A 14,506-nucleotide genomic window follows, 5' to 3' on the forward strand; every position below is an offset into this window, starting at 1 on the left:
CACAGCCGGAAAATGCTGTGGAGAAAAGAGACATAAGACATTCAATAGTCAGGCTGACTTTAGTCGTCTACGTCTAATTAGGAAGAAAATCAAAATTATTTAAAAAGTTTGGAGAACAAAAGCTGCAAAAGTACAAAAAAAAAATCTTAATATCTAACTTGAAAATGACTTTGGCAATAAAAGAAAGACTGTGTTGTCTGCTGCAGCTTCCAGTCCCAGCAAAACTTATTTTTATGTTTTATCCAAACACAAAAATCAACTGGAACTCCTCTAAATATGTTTGGAGCTGTATTATGAGTGAGTTTAATGAAAACAGAAAAGAAACAGAACCATTTGCCTAGCATTTCATCAAATGATCTGCATTAAAACATTGTTACCAGATTCCAGTTCTGAGTTGAATACTGCAGCTTTATGAGTCAAGGGAAATACATCTTCACAAGCAAATACTAAAGTTATTCCTGTTTTAGGGGAACGATTTTCAAATCAAATTGGGACTCAGTACTGGCAGATAAAAAAGAAACACAATAGTTTAATAATATAGTGTCATATAATCTAGAATAGTTGGATTTTAAACCAAGACAAATTGAAACTGAAGACAAAAACACAAACTGTAGATGGTTTTAGTGTTGATTACTAGTTACCAGTCACCATATTTTGATCAATAAAACACTGTAGAAACATAGAATGCATACTCTAAACCTTAGAGTATGCATTTCATAAAAATAAAACAGAAGCCATATGTTTGCCATCACATTTTTTTTTTTTTACTGAGAATGGCTCCTCGGAAATGCGTTCCTTCTCTGCTCTTCTAGCTATACAATTTGGGAAAGTTAACTGGCTTTTTGGTAGGAACAATTCTGTTAAAAAGAAAACACCCATTTATATGCTACTTTACTTTATGTGCTACTAAAACACTGCCAATAAACTGCACCAACTATCAATTTAGTATCGCGAGTTAACCAACCCCTGGATGTTTTTCACTGAGTCAGACTACCCAGATAAAAGCCGCAGAGGCACAGAGGCACCACACAACCTTTACACCCCAGTGGTGATATAAACAGAGGTGACAGATGAAACCGCTGTGCCACCATACATTGTAGAAAGAAATGTATCTTTGATAGGACACATGAGTTTGTGTCCTTCAAAGTAAAGAAAAGTTAAAGTTTATGAAAATGTATTCCAGCTTTTACCAACTACATCTTTGCATACAGTAATAAAACATCCCTTTTCTCTATTTATATTTTCAGGGGTAAAAAAAACAAAAAAAAATTTTGGAAAGCAGTACAATGTCTAAATAATGACACATTGTGGTTAGAGGGTTAACACAGCTGTGTCTGGTCTCTGGACAGCTGTACTGCACAGAAACTAGAGGGAAATATCTCTGAGGAATAAACAAAGTGTGCTGCTTCACGTGCAGAATCTCTAAAGCCACAGGGACGGGCACAAACAGAAATAACACAGAAAACACAAAAAAGAGAACCAATTGATCTTTTTTCTATTCCGAGACAGAAATAAGTGTGTTTACTGATGTGTTTATTTTTTAATACAAAACAGTTAATGACTTACTTGTGTTGCTGTAAGCTTTTGGATATAAATGAAGGTACGCAGGTGCCTCATTAAAGCATAAAAGTGTGAATTTAATCTTCTGTAACTTTTCACACCTTCTCAAAAGTACATTTTAAAATAGTCCTTAATACAAACACAAACTTGTTATACTTAGTTATACTTACACTAATTAACAATATTAAAAAGTTTGCCATCAATAAGATAGCAACATTGGTGGCAAACTAATGTTGTCTTATTGGACTAATATCTTATTGCACAACATGTTGATGTCACAGCTGACTACATTCATCAGTCATTTTTTTCTTTAGATCTTAAACAAATAAATCTTGCTGGGATGTTTCCTTTAGCCTGTGATGTTTCTGAGCCATACTTGAAAATCCTGGACTTCTGAATAATTTTGTAGCAAGAACCACACGAAGCAGTTTACGAAGTAGACCCAGAATAACTAAAACCAAGAGGATTCTATCATCAAAGACCTGCAGTAATCATTTTGAGTCATTTTAAAAAAAGATACCAAAAGTGATGATTCTCCAAGCCAAGGCTTTAATGTCCACCTGCATTAATCACTACAAAGAAACAAAGTTGGAAACTCAGCCACAGATTCATCTTGCCACGTATGCTGGCAATTTGAAAAACTTGCGCTGCGTGAGTCTAAACATGGAAAAGTTATTTCCATTTTCTGAAGTATGTGTGTCACATTTGTTGGGACTCCATTTTATGCAGGGTGTGATTATTGGGAGGGTCAATTTGAAAATTCTCAGGGTTTTACGGGGTCGTGATAAGACAGAAACCTCACATTTCCTTATTTGGTAGACATAGCTTTTAAATTTTATGACTTGGGTCAAATGTTCTGGATATCTTCGTATAAGTTTCTTACAAAAACCTCCTGAACATTCTGGAATTTTGGCCGATTTCTCCTGACCAAGCTGGCTTAAAACTTGTGGTCAAGTTGATTCCCCTCAACGCTGTCTAATTTGAGAAACGCACAAGCCTCTCCGGCAAAACACAAACAAAACTGTAAACGCTGCTACCCCCAAAGTTTGGGGGTGATGGCATCAGTTAGGATGGTGCTTCCTGACTTGCACACGTTCCCCTTTTTCTTCCAAATTTAACAGCTTATTATTACCCAAACAGTCCAATTTTAGAGTCATCAGACCACAGAACGGATCTCCAAAACGTATGTATTTCATCACCATGTGCATTGTCAAACTGTTGCTTTCAGAGAAATGGCTTCTTCATCTCTGAGTGGACTTTCAGTTCATCTTCGTCAGCTGTGACATGACCTAAGATTACTCAAACAACTTAAATATGTCTACACAACTTAGACATACAACAGTGTGACATGGGACAGTACTGATTTGTACTATAGACCTGATTTGAGATAGAAAATGAGGCATACAAATTTACACCAGGACCAATCCTGGTTTAAATTTACCATGACTCCAGTCAATGCCAGAGGAAGGAAGTCAGAATGTTGTCCACTTTACAGATTTCTTTAAAACTGCATGTACTGTCATAGTAAGTCATGAGACACAAGCAGAATTTGGCATTTATGAGTAGCAAATATGAAAACCAATTAAATGAAAACATGGAAAACAAATATACTCATATCAGGTTATGTTCTGAAAACAATAATTGTCTTTGTTACCAGAGTAAATCTCTGAGACAAAGAAAAGTTTGAAGCCATTGCAGTTCTTGTTCTGTCAGATCTTGCTCTTATTCTCTTTCATCTTAGTTGCGTTGCTCAGAAATCTGCAAAAAGCCGTTCGTGCGTCATAATTTAAACCAAAGCCAACTGAGAATCTTCAATCTCACTGCTCACTGTGACCTGATCAACCATAATTCACATGCAAAATTTGCAATCTACTTTCTAAAAACTTTGTGTTTTTGTAAAACGCTTTTGAGGAAATCAGAATTTAACTTTGCAACTCTGTTGCATAATGTGTTGGCATATTAACGGAGGAGCTCCCCAAACAGCGTGTGTAAAATACACAATGAATGGATACATTATATGTATTATACAATAAAATGGATGGGAACCAATGGAAACTAATGTAGCTAAGAGGATTGAAAATCTCTCATTATATCTATTAGATACTACTGATGTGATTGTCTGTCATTGTGCTTCCACAACTAGGTTATCCCCTCCAGTGTCAGATAATCTAACATTTACCTGAATGTTGCATGCATAATTCTTTTGCTTAAAAACAACAAACATTTGTACTAATTAAATCCTCTTGTGAAATCTGGGAAAATCATTTCAGACCTGCTAATTAAACCTTATATATAGTTTAAAAGGCCTCATTTAGTTTCCATAAAGTAAATACGAGACAAACTCCTGTCTTCACATGATCATTTGGAAAAGGTCACCTCCCATACTGCTGTTTCAGAGAGAAAATTAGGGCAAAAAGAAATGTGATCTAAAAGAGAGACCACTGAACTTTACCTTCATATTTAAGTCTCTGCCTGAGGATAGAGTCGTGTTTGGAAATGAGACAACAAAGGTCGTCAACAGAACCTCCAGAGAGCACGCACAAGCATTATTAAGTCACACGTCTGGAATACAAACTACAGTTTTGCTTTTAGACATTGTCTGCTTTTAAATGGCTAAATGCACAGCTTTGTCATTACTGGAGCTCAGATAAAATTATAATTTTTTTGGTCATAAGGAATCTATATTTACTGACATATTGACAACTTAACCCATGTTTTGAACCATCAAATTCTTAACAGAGCTTTATGTACCAGTAAAAGTTTTACCAGCTTTTGAGTGTATTTTAAAAATACAGTGAAATACAGAAAATTTCAATGAATTTTAAAGTGTGTGAGCAAAAGTGGGACAGTCTTATTATTTTAAATCTAAATAATGTAATAGACTAATGGAGAGCGATCTATTAATGCATAATTACCTAAGTTGTGTGTTGCAGTTGTGTAATGTTTTGAAAGTCATTAGCTCCAAATTATTATGCCATCATGCCGACAAACCCCACCTCTGATCCCACTCAAATAAAATCACCAGATTTCCAGGTTGGAGGTCTATTAGGTGATTTTTCTGAAAGGGATAATTTCAGTAATAACTACCCATTAAAGAAGAAATGAACAGCCTGACATAAAAACATGTTTAAATTCACTGCACCGAGTATCAACTCCAAGCTGTGTAGAAAAGCAGCAATCTGTTCACACAGACTTAAGTTAGTTATGTAAGTAACTGACCTCATTTGTATCCGCCACGGCTTCGTTTTTTTAAATGGAAACAGAGTTCACAACCTCTTAACAACATGGCTGCAGCTGACCAGTAGTCATTTCAGTAATCAGAGGTGGTAAGCAATATTTTCAACACATTTTTTGTATAATTCTAAAAACATGCATGACTCAAGTAAACTTGCTTGGTATACAAGAGATCCAATAATTAAAAGCCCCCCTCTCAAAAAAAAGAGCAATAAAATTGATTGGGTTTTTGTTTGTTCGGGTTTTTTTCGCTTGCTGTTGTGTAAAGAGTAACAAATAAGCATAAATACAATTTACAAAATTTAGTAAATTAAGGTAGTTTATTGTTCATTAATCACTCAGAAACTGGAATTGGTGAAAACTTTGAAGGTAGACCTCTACATCAGTCACTTCTGGACATCTAAAGCAAAGAGATTGCTGAAAAAATGTTCAATTAAAGCAAAAACCTATACTGTTGGTTTTACTAAATCATTTAACAAGTAATAAAATTATTATTACATTTTATTTCTGAAGTAACAAAATAAAATGCAATCATATTCCATTGAAAAACATTTTATTGGCAGTGACATCCTCTCTTGTGTTCACAGTAATGAAGCCCAAATAATATTTGCATGACAAATGTAAAACTACTCTTTAAAAGGTATTTCACCCTGCTTGTTTTTGTCAGGATCAAGAACTGCAATCATTAGAGGTTCTTCAAAAATTGTATTGCTTAATTAATATGCAATTAGATTTAACAAAGGTATTTACATAGGTTATCTGCTACTTGTAATTTGGTTTTAAATTTATTCCTCACCCCACATGTTAAAACATGAGGCGGATACTGATTTAAAAAAAAAAAAAAAGCAAGAAAGATACAGAAAGAGTTCTACCTATTGCCGGCTGCTGTCAGAAGAAAAAGATGAGTTTTTGCGTTGCAGCGCGTTCCGTCCGACTCTCTGACTTGAAGTGGGAGCATCTACAGACAGGGCTAGGGTAGCGCTTCATAAGAGTGAGAGGCATAACTCCATCTGAGAGACAGAGGGAGATAGCTGGAGTGTACACTAAGAGGGAGAGACATCGCTCCCAGTTATAGCCAGAGCATACACTGTGAGATCATGAGTGTGCGTGACAGATCCCGCTGTGAGACAGCACTGCTGTTAATGCACGTGTGTGTGTGTGTGAGGGGAGATTTGTGAACATCCTGTGGATTTGCCTGGACACAATCGGTGAATTGAGTCAGTTCCAGAAGATGCATTTCAATGTTCAGAAACAGCTTAGACTGACATTAGTGCAACCGTTAGAATTGAAATTATAGTTTGAGTTTTGTTAGATGCCAGATTTTAGCTCGAGTAAATAATACATCTTCTAAATTAAAGTAAGTCTTGAACTAATCAGGTATAATTTACCTGCAGGTCTTTTACATCTTTCTCACGGAGATACACATATGATGTTTATTTCAATCATGATGAGCCAGTCAACCTTAAGTAATCCTGCACATGTGCTTGTTGACTCGATGTTATGTTTTTGAGTAATCAGAGGAGGCGTGACATCTAATTGAGGGATGTTGGCATGTAAAGTGACCCATGGCATAAAATAATTAAGTCCTTCATTAGGATTTTTGAACAATGACTGGAAACTGAGTGGGGAGGTATTTTCTTTCAATCTTGTTTGCATTGGAGTACTTCATGCTCATAAAAAGTTAATATGTTTTTATAATTTTGCATGAAATTACCTAAAAGCTTTTCTAAAAATGCTAAAACATAAAACGTTCCTATCCAAAGTTATAAATGAATTAGTCAACAATGTAACAGATCTGAGTTAAAGGGTTAAGTCAAAGTATTGTTGGTTTTGAAAATACCGTCTGAAATACTGTCAGACAAACGTTGGGGATCAGACTTCTTCGGCTTGCCGTGTTTTCTCATAAAGAAAAAAAAACAGAGAACATATTGTTCTTACGATGTATGTTTGTTTGAAAGATGTGCTTCATTTGTGTTTATAGCTTTAACCAACATTAAAATTTATAACTTCGGAGTTAGAAAAAATTGACAAGAAATCCTCTGACGTGAAAATGTGGAAGGTTTCTTACCGAGAAAATTGAGTGTGGTATTTGCGTTTTTAAAACCTTGAGACAATCGATGCTTTTTTGCACCTCTGTTTGTTTCTCATTAAATTTTTCTACACATAAAACTGTATAAGTTATGTTAGTAAACAAATTTCGCATTTATTATACACTGTTATTAGTGTACCTAAAGTGAGGGCTATTATGTATTTTCCAGGCACAGAGTTACCATTTTATAACACAATCAGGTAATTATGTTTCCTTCAGTTGCTATAAAATGTAGAACAGAGTAAATGGTATGCTTTTATGAAGCCCATTACTTAGGTATGTTCAAAAGGCAGTATGTTTTACTATTTTTGGTTCACACACTCACTACATATGCAGAATGTTCACCTTGGAGCAGAGGAACAAAATCCAGATGTTTCTGGAAGACAGCAACTACATCAATGACAAATAAATACAGAATTACAAGATAGATTTTTTTGTAATCGATCGTCTGCCTTTAACAAGCAGTCTTATTAATCATGCTCATTTTAAATATGCACATTTAATTGATTCGTTTTCAAATATGTCTTGTGTTGTAGTCAAAATATCTACTTGTGTAGTTGTCATGTTCATCCATGTTTTTTCCTGTTCATTCATATTTTCCTACTTCATTTCTTTCCATATGTTTGTGATTCTATAGCAGCGAGGAGAGCCTGAGAGCAGTAGGTTCTCATGATCAAGTTCATCTCTGCAAGGAACAAAGATGTAAAAGCAAACCTTCATGTTGGTGTTAAGAGGAAGGGGAGATGCTCAGCTCTGTGCTGTCACGAGTGAATCACTTCGAGTCACAAAACAAACAGTGCTGAATGTGCTTTTTGTGTGACCAAATGATCCTCCGTGACATTGGTGAGTAGACATGCAGACACCGAGTCCCACAGAGCCACGGACCACAAAAAAAAATTATCGGCCTTTCTGAGTTTACACAAGGCACCCCCTACACTTGCAGTTGAGAAGTAACCAAAATAATAATTTAAAAAATGCTCCCTGGGTTTGTTAATCTGTACAACATCAATGTGGATGCATGTGTCCCCAAGGTGGGCTCATGTTTGTTTTGTTGTGTATGCACATAAGAGTGCATCACAGGCATGAGTGAATATGTGTGTTTCTGTATAATAGCTGTGATTTTTTTGTTTGATTGTTTTTTGTTTCTTTTAGAGGGGGACTGTTTATTTTTTATAGTTCATATTTTATTTTTCAAGTCTCCAAATATTTACAGGGCCTCCATATTTAACCAATTGTACAGAAATACATTAAAAAAAACAGAAGATGACAGAAAAGGCATCAAGGACAGAAAAGAGATAAATGAAAGGGTGAACAAATAGCCTCCCAGCAGCCAGATGTTCCTCTTCTTTGTAGAACATCTGTTGTAAAAATGAAACCTCAGAGAATGATGCAGAGAGAATGCAGATGAAGAGAATGGAAATGTACATGAGAAGGGCCAAAAAAAAAAAGATGGTAAAACATTCCAAATTATTCCATGCTTATTTAGCTATTTATTAGAAAATATGATTGTATGTTATTTCTGACCTGCATATGATGCAAGTCTGTTTAATATGTACAATATAAGAACGATGGAATTGCTTGTTCAGAAGCATTGAAGCATCTTCTCTATGACCTGTGACAAATATGTTTATTCTACTTCAGTAAGTCTGGACCAATAGTACCTACCCACAGACAAACACTGATGAGCGACACAAAATAAATATGCTAGAAAATATACAATTAAAATGCAAAATGAGAACATACTGAATCAATGAATGCAAAACAGTTAGAAAACATCAAACTAGATAAGTACACCAGAACACACATAACTTCCATTTTCTTCTTTAATGCCAAGTTTCACCTTATAATCATCCAAATGGACATCTGATTGAAAAAGAAAATATGTTTTATTAATATAGTGTCCTTTTTAATATGTCTCTCCTGCCTGCTGTGTGCATTTGTGACGCATAATATATAATTTGATTAAACTCAAATGAGTCACAGTAGATGAGCATTTGCCCTGAAATAATGGACACCAAGTAAATTAAATCAAAAAGTAGTAGCAGCTTCAAGTGATCCTCATAACTTTTAAGCTATTGAGCCGTATGTTGACAGGAAAATGCTGGAGCACAAATAAGTCCTCAAGGAGTCTCAGCTGCCTGGCTTTTTGCCAGGGGTGGAGGGAGCAAGCATCACAGGGAGAAGAGAAGCAAGTGAGTTCAAAACGAGGGACTTGCACAAGTCGCATGATCTTATTTAGGGTAAAAAGGGCTCACATCATTGCACGGACACATGAAACAAGACGTTGTCTTCAACTACATTCTAGGATCACTAAGACTTAACAAGTTGGTTTGGTGATATTGTTGCTTATAGTACAGATTGGTAAAATGAGATGGTAAAAAAGCATTAATTTATCACCAACCAATGCTATTTTTTTTATTTGCATTTTTTTTATTAAGTAAGTAAAGCTCTTAAACATAATAACTCTCATGTTCAAACTAGATTTAGTTGTGTGTTTTGGGACATCACTGCATTCAAAAACGCCTTGACAACTGAAGAACAGACGTTTAAAAATAAAGCCAAAATGACAAAGACAAAGAGATAAAAACATAAACTGATAAGATCATAATAGGAGCCGCTCACCTCAGGGCTCTTTATCAGAGACTCTAGTTTTCCACTGAGACTTAAAGGATATTTACCATATTTTGATTGCACTACAAATAAGCAAAACTGAACAGCAAGTGATTTCATAGTTGTGTAACTGTTCTTGGTCTATTCATTCAACAAGAAACCGATCCAAAAATAGCCCTTTTATACAAAATTGTACCTATGAAACATTTAGTGTTGTCCTATTAATATATAATGAATTCCATGGTTTAGTGAATGAGGAAACTTGCAACCAAACAACTCAAGGAATAAATGCAACAGAAGGATGGTATTTTTCAAACTTATGCAGCTCATTTCCAAAACCTCTGATCAAAAGGTACAAGATATTATGGAATATATACACGTGAATAAAAGACAAAGAACCTTTTGCCTCCTATAACTTCACATTCTTGATAATCTCGTGAATCCCAGCAGTGCTACCACCTAAAAGGTCTGGAACCAAAACACATCTTCCATCTGCATGAATTATGTAACAGTTACTTGTGTCATGTGTAGATGGTGTTGATTGTTTTTACTGATATTTTCCATAAATGGGTTCTTGCTGCATGTGAAAGTCAGGTGAGCAAATACTACACACAGTGGTTACTATCTGTCTGTTAAGATACTAAGAGAAGTGTTTGATTGTTAAAATTATTTTTCCATACATATGAAAATTTAAGGAAAATTATATTAAGCTTACTCTCACACTGTAAGGAGTGAGTGGTAAATAAGATGGATTTATATAGTTTTATAGTCATTATTATCTTTGTTAGAGGGCCTATATATAGTGGTGCAAAAAAAAAAAAAAACAATTGGTTTACCCCTTCCTAATTTCCTATTTTTTCCATGTTTTTCACTGTTAAGTGTTTCAAAATTTCAAACCAATTTAAGTATTAGTCAAATGCAACACAAGTAAACACAAAGTGCACATTTTAAAGCATTTTTGTTATGAAACTGTAAGAGGTTAATGAGACAGGGATGCTGGTCTTTTTGGGATACATATAAAACCAATTCTTGGAAAGGCCTGCTCCTGATTGATCCGGTTTGCCGTCTAGCTGAGGTTCATCAATAAACTCTTTATCAGATGATAATGCGACCAAAGACCACATTATACGCACTTTGATGGACATTTCTTAATTAAACCCTCTCTTGCATTGACATGAAACTTGAGGGTAAGAATAGAAAGGAGTCAATAAGATAATCTCACTCCTGGAGGTTGTGCTGCTCAAGAACAAACGACAGAAACAGCATCAGTACCTACAATCCTTACCATCGTAATAAGAACTGAAAATAAGTCTGAAATGAATGCACATTGCGTACATATGCACGCCGAAAAAGATGCTGACTATATTTTTATGGCTCATTTTACGCCGAGAAAGCAGGACATCCATCATCAGCGCAAGAATCGCCCCGGCAGCTAAAAAACTAAAAATATATATATATAAAAATCATAACACAAGTTTATGCTTTACTTTAAAGTTGAAATAAGTAACCGAGTTCTGGTGGTGACCTCAGATTGCTCTGAGACAGATAGTTCATGGTGATTAAAGACCAAGCATTGAGCACATCTGATTAACTGTTTGGGAACAGATGGTTATCAGATGAAGCTCTTCATCAAACTCTCTCAGTCGGGCAGGGTTCACGTTTTGAGCACGGGGCTGACAGTAGAAAATGAAAGAGTAATGCCTCTCAGTTTGAACACCTTATCTGCGTCTTACTACATATTTTAGAAGTTTACGATGTTTATGATGAAGCACTTTCACAAGGTTTTTCCATTGTATATTTTCACTAACATGGATTGATAAATTCTAGAAATCACAAAATGTTTTTGTTTGTTGTTTTTTTTAGAAGTCAAGTCAAAGTCTATTTAAATAGCACATTTACAATAACCTCAGCTGACCAAACTGCGCCACACACAACCACACTAAAATATGTTAATTCTGGTTTGTCTGTTTTCACGTCAATAGGCAGAAGGAACAGGCCCATCAGTATTTATTGAGAACAATTTCTTGAGATTCTGGCAATAAATCAGAAGTCTTCAAGTTTAACTGGAGACTTTAGCTCTTGGCTAAAGAGCAAAGGAGTCAACTAAAGAAAATTATAATTATGGAATATAAACATTCCAGTTTGATTTTCTCCATTTTATTTGCTCCTGTGCTCACCAGCACAATTAGTACTCTAATCAGCTCTGTTCTGTTTCTGATGTCGCCAGATATATGTGACATCTACAGAAAATAAAGATCTAATGTTTTGTTCCATAGGTGAAAAGTTAAATTAGCAGAGCAGATTAATGTTACAGAAAAGTCTCTCTACAAGCTTCAAGTCATTATTGCAGCAGAGTATGTCTCCACCGATAGTGTAAAGTCATAAAATATTAACTTTCCCATCAAATTTTAACATCTCAATGTTAGTCAGGCTAATTTTTGTCTCCAGTTTTGTATGTTTAGATCAAAATGTTTGTTTCCAAAAGGTTTAAAGTTGGCCTGTCAGAGCCTTTTCTTTTATTTTTCACAGTGTAAACAGGCAGATGCTGTAATTTCACACACAAGCAGGCAAATTACCCAGACAGCGGGGTTTTGATGCTGAAACACACTTCTGTTCCCTGGCAGATGTCGTCAGTAGTCTGGTTTAAAAAAGCATTTTAAAATTAATTTGCTTTAGTCTAAAAAGACAAAAAAAGTTTAACTCACAAGAAGTTGATTGAGGTTTAAAACTATGAATTTAGTGTTCAGTACTGCTATGTTATAGCTTTTAATGAAGACTAATATTAAACATTCAAAAAAGACATGTTTCTGTTTTGTTAATCAATTTGTTTTGTTATACACCGTGTACCAAATTATTATGCAAATTGGATTTAAATGTAATAAAGGTTAAATTTTGTGTTGCACTATTAAATGTATAAATGGTATTGTGTCAGGGCTCTTTGGATAATTATAATTAATTTCAGAGAGCTGGTTGATTAGTTTGTCTGGTGAGCTCAATTAAAGGAAATTTAAGGATGTTGAGCATTATTAAGCAGGCCACACGTTTCAAGTAATATGGGAAAGAGAAAGAATCTCTGCTGCCGAAAATCATCAGATAGTTTAGTGCCGTAAAACAAGGTATGAAAACCAATACTGAAACATTGCATTTGCCAAAATTTCCAACTTTTTTTTTGATAGCTTACCTGCACTGACGTCAGTGATGGCTCCATTATTCAACAGTTTCCAACCTCAGTGTGAACAAATTTGTGAACTAAATGGCCAAATTTGTGAACTAAATGGCCACAAAAAAGATAAGTAGTGGTAAAACACAAAGTCAAAGAAGTGGACAATGATGATGGTGCGCAGAGCTGCACCTCTGTGTGGTGGAGACTGTTGTTGCGGTTGTGATTTACAATGACATAATGATTTTTTTTTCATGCATCTTGGAAGAGTTTCTTTACTCAGTGAATCTTTCACTATCTCTTTCTGAGGGATGGGGGTTTGGGAAGGCAGGAGTTTCTCATGTGTAGCATGATATGCAAACTGTACAAAATTATTAATGCGGGTAGTTTTGACATGAAAGTGCATTTTACACTCCCACAACTCCTTTCACAGTTTGATCTCATAATCCTCATTGCAGACCCGTTGTATTATTTATCTTCATTTGAAAAAATAATTATTTCCCTTTCCACCTTTCCACATTTTGTCACGCAAACTTACTGTGTTTTATCTGGATTTTGCATGCAAGGTAATAAAAAAAAAATGTTCACTTTAAAAGTGGGGAGAAAGTAACACATAGTGTTATTCAAAGAACCGAAAAGTGTGGCATGCGTTTCTAATGATCCTCATTTGATCCCTTTCCCACCTTTAGGCACTGTCCTATTGCAATTCATGGCATTCTGGCATTTCAATAAATCAATTTAAACCAATGCAATGATGAACATGCTCTGACTCTAAAATAACACTATACATTTGATCTGTTTTAAACTTATCTCACCCAACATGATGTTCTCAAAGCTGTGATCTTGTTTTCTGGTCTTCTGTTTCTTGAAAGAAGCAGAAATTGTGTCCCAAACAGCAACAAACAGCAGCTCATCATTAATATGCTAATGAAAGTTTTAGTTCATCACTCCCTGGTGTTTTCCTAATTGAACATGTAAAACTGTCATCTGTTGTCCTGTAAAATTACTGATGGCCATGTTTTTGTTTTATGTTTTTTTATGTTGAAAGTTTTGTCTTTTCTGTAACTATTAAATATTTTACAATAGCAACACAGTTCGGTGAGATCCCCATGGCTTTAAGATGGCCATGTTTGTGGTTTGCCTGCAGAGGCATATAACTTTCTTCTCTGCAATAATAAAACATATTGTTGGATTGGAACTAGTCCTTGGGATGGGAAAAGAAGGAGAATAATTCTTTTGTTATTGCACAGTTTTATTATTTGCCCTCATATTTCACTTAATTGAACTGAATTGAATGGAATAGCATTAAACTACCATGAATCTCAGAGTTCTGCATTCTGCAGTCATTATAATAATTAATCAATAAGCCAAAGTTATATGCTTGAGCAGGGCGTCAAACATTATCATTACATGTCCTTATATAATAATTGACTGGTTAAACAGTGACCTAAATGATTAAATGACTACATGACTAATGACATTAGCTCGGTTGCCTTAATCATTACATCAGTGCCTTAAGGATACAATAAAACAGGAAGTGTTCCAGTTTCCTGTCTGCCTTGTTTGTAATCATACTACTTACAGTATCACATGAGTGAGATGATGATATCCTGAAAGCTTTGATGATCTGTGCATGACAAAAATAATCCTAAACTCTTGCAGTATGAATCCTAAGGTGTAGGGAGAAACCTCTTCCCGCCATGATTTGCCCTGCATTGCCCTCCTATACTGCTCATCATTAAGGGAGGATATTGAACATGGTTTTTACCAGCTGTTAAGGAACACTTTCTATTTTTACAGGGCAAATAATAATAATAATAATAATAATAATAATAATAATAATAATAATAATA

Source organism: Poeciliopsis prolifica, unplaced genomic scaffold (assembly GCF_027474105.1).
Source record: "Poeciliopsis prolifica strain line A6 unplaced genomic scaffold, Auburn_PproV2 SCAFFOLD004, whole genome shotgun sequence".
Classification (NCBI taxonomy): domain Eukaryota; kingdom Metazoa; phylum Chordata; class Actinopteri; order Cyprinodontiformes; family Poeciliidae; genus Poeciliopsis; species Poeciliopsis prolifica.